General features: G+C 36.7%; 1 protein-coding gene across 2 annotated transcripts in view; it reads right to left on the minus strand.

Annotated features, from left to right (window-relative positions):
• LOC107681487 (retinoic acid receptor gamma-like) overlaps positions 1–1,499 on the minus strand; it is a 46,133-nt gene extending 44,634 nt beyond the window's left edge. Inside the window, exon 1 of one of the 2 annotated variants that reach the window (XM_016477798.1) lies at positions 1,399–1,499. The gene's annotated coding sequence lies outside the window, so the exon portion shown is untranslated. The remainder of the gene's footprint in view (positions 1–1,398) is intronic. The other variant, XM_016477799.1, reaches the window with a different exon arrangement.
• Positions 1,500–3,610: the final 2,111 nt, after the last annotated feature.

Below are 3,610 nucleotides of genomic sequence, written 5' to 3' on the forward strand. Positions count from 1 at the left end.
AATTCTCTATCTGGACCTTATTTATCTCATTGTTTAGGAGAAACAATTAAAAGTGATCTCAATTCTGATCTTTCAATTGGGAGGTCATCTGAATGAACGGGTATGGAGTGGTTCTTTCCTGACCGCTCTGTACAAACACACAACATAGTTCCAGTAAGGAAGCAAGAGCAATCTCAACACAAACATTTTATCACTCATGATATTCAAAACAGCTGATTTTAATATTTCCATTGTATTTGGATAATTACGCGTTTAAGGTGTTTACATAACCTTCAGCAAAGCTATTGACAAGTTCACGCCTGTCCACTTGTGATATTAATGCATCTAATAATAAAAAATAATAAAAACCCTAATCACTACAATTTACTCAACTTTTGTTTAAAAGGACACCAAGCAAAGAAAGGGAAAAATAACCATGTTTTCTTAACTACCCAGAATATTTATACATGAATCTGTGCATATGAGAGTATGATTGGGAATATTGCATCATTACGGCTACAGTCAAATCGAAACACGACGTTCATCAGAAGCCTATTGTTCTGTAGTGGATATAGTCAGTGTGTGTAAAGGTTAAGCAAGCATTTGACAAATTTAGAAGAGAGAAACAGCTCTTGCTTTGATGAGGCACAAATCACCAGCTGACTGTTTTGACCAGATGATGCAATTTATTTTACACTGGCAACAAATCTTCAGATATTTTCTGACCAGAATTTTAGAAATCCTTTCTTAAAACCTTATCACTTGCTCAGTGAAACACCATGTAAACAAGTCACCTCATGACTGCAGAAAAGTTGAAAAAAATATATACACAAATCAAATTTCATAATATTCCTGTCATAAAATAAAGTTTCATCAGAACATCTGAATTGTTGCATTCTATAGTAGCGGACCCCAAATAAGCACTGTTTGGTGTATCGAGGAAGTTTTGAGAACTTCAGCATTTCCTAGCAGCAGGTTGAAGCTGTTTCTGTTGATTTCATCAATGTCTGAACATGATGATCTTGATAAGACGTTTTCTGCTGACAGCTGCCAGTTCACCTCATTGACATGTAACATCCAATTCAGCCACACGTAATGGCACACAAAAACATTACAGACGTACAATCCAGGCAAATTCATGAAAAGAAAAAAAAATTCATTCAATATCTCTAACCTTGACTTAAGTTCAATGTCATCAACAGAAAATCCCAAACTACTACACATACAGATCTGTATGCAGGGATTACCTGTACAACACACATTTATTCTTGCTCTAACATGTCTTTCTCAGTCTCTTTCGTTTTCATGAGTAGGGCTTTATTCCAGAGGGAAAAGCTGTAAATGAAAATAAAACTCTTCTGAAACTTTCTAAACGTATTTCTTTGTGGTCTGTTAAAGCATGGTGGAGATCAGACTTACCTGATATGGTGATTGAAGGTCTGGAGGGGAAGCTTGAACTGAGGGTACGAGAGCAGCTCGGTTGACTTGTATAAGTCAGATGTGTCTCTCTGTGTGAATAAAGAAGCCTGTTGCATTCCGCCTTTTCTCTTTCGCTCCCCCCTCCACCACCACTCACTCTACCTCCTCATTCGCTCTCTGGCGTTCTTGCCCTCCCTCTTTCAATCAAACGTTCTTTGCCACGCATGTCTTCTTTACAGCCGTTGTAGTTTTGTGTACAGTAAAGCGTCCCCCTGTTGTTGCCTACTACTTGTTGCTCTCTCTGCTTTTTCGCTCGTTCTCTGTCTTTCTCTCAGAAATCACGGAACTCTTTGATTCATAAATACAACCCTGGTCACGTGATGCGATACTTCAAATATACAGGGCTTTTTTTAGAAACCACAGAATGCCTTTAGGGCCAGAAAGCTTAAGTTTCCCTCTCTCTGCCCCCTCCACTGCTTCAGCTCTATCCTGCAACACGTCTCCTCCTATAGCATCTCTCCAGCCCCTCAGTTACCACCCGCCTTCTTCTGGGTGTCAGTTTCTACATCCTATTATCCTTCCATCTCCTTCCACGTTTGCTCGTCAAACTGCTTGCTCTGCTTTTCTCTTCCCCCTAATTATTTTCCCTCCATTTGCTCTCATGCCATCATGGTTTCTTTTGTCTATTGTCTTCCTTTAAGTCAGTTTTTTCATATCTTTCATGTTTCTACTAGATATTGTGGCTATTGTATTTCTCAACAAATCTCATGTCATTCTTTCCACTGAATTACACTCTTACAAATTAAGGTTCCAAATAGGGGTTTTTGCCATATAAAAACCATTGTGGGTTCCCCAAAGAACTTTTCAGTGAAACGGATTTTGTGAAATGTGATTTGAATAGGATTTCAAACCACTTATGAATGTATGAATGGTTCACATTTAATATAATCAGAGTCCAATCAAATATGTCAAATAATAATAATAATAATAAAAACCTTGACTTTTCTATGACTTCAGAAAACTGGAACATAACACAGTTGTAAGGATCATTTTTATGATAGTTATATAATGTTTTGCATTATTTTTGAACCATGGAGAATATTTAGATCTTCAACATCTAAAGTGTTCTACAGAAAATATAAAGTCTTGTTTTTGGAATGACATGAAAGTTAATACACTTTTTTATTTTGGTCAGAACTATTTCTTTAATTCTTGCTCTTGCATTTCATTGATGTTTTATAGGCATGCTAGAGTCCTAAATCCGCAATGAAAGCTAATAAACATGCAACCACACACATAAATGTTACCTTTATGTCATCACTCATGCACACACGGATGGTGCTCTGTGGGAATATCACAATCAATGTTTGTAAAGCAACTGTTTCCAGATAATGAACTCTATGATTGGCACTGGCCCTTTGAGAACACTGCAATCATGAAGCAGACTGTTCAGAGATCAGATAAAAAAAAAAAATTAACTATGCAACTCATTACAGTTACTGTAATAGTTGTTTAGTTGTATCTGGTGTTATTTCATGGACTTAAACTGACACAGATTAACAATGAATAGCTGTATTTTAATCAAGATTAATATAATAAATACTAGAACAAATGTGACGCTTGTTGTTAGTTAATGCATTACTAATGACACTTTATTGTAAAGTCTTACCTTTAAATTTCTACATGTACTAATAAGTATACAAATATATTATATGAAAAGTAAAAAAAAATGTTTTAGTAGAGTGATGTGAAAGCATAAAAAAAATAAAGAGGAAGAGAAAAGATGAAAATGCAATCAATTATTCAAGTCAAGTCACCTTTATTTATATAGCGCTTTTAACAATACAGATTGTGTCAAAGCAGCTTTACAGTATCAAAATAGGAAAACAGTGTGTCAATGCATAAGGACAATAGTAAACACTCAATTTTCATTGAATTCAGTGATGTCATCATCCAGCTCAGTTCAGTTTAAATAGTATCTGTGCAATCAAGTCGACGATATCGCTGGAAATTAAGTGTCCCCAACTAAGCAAGCCAGAGGTGACAGCGGCAAGGAACCAAAACTCCATCGGTGACAGAATGGAGAAAAAACCTTGGGAGAAACCAGGCTCAGTCGGCAGGCCAGTTCTCCTCCGGCCAGACGAACCAGCAGGTTGATCCATGCTGCAGCAAAGTTAGATTGTGAAGAGGGCTCATCTGGTTCCGTGGTCTT

This window comes from Sinocyclocheilus anshuiensis, unplaced genomic scaffold (assembly GCF_001515605.1).
Source record: "Sinocyclocheilus anshuiensis isolate Anshui unplaced genomic scaffold, SAMN03320099.WGS_v1.1 scaffold2350, whole genome shotgun sequence".
NCBI lineage: Eukaryota > Metazoa > Chordata > Actinopteri > Cypriniformes > Cyprinidae > Sinocyclocheilus > Sinocyclocheilus anshuiensis.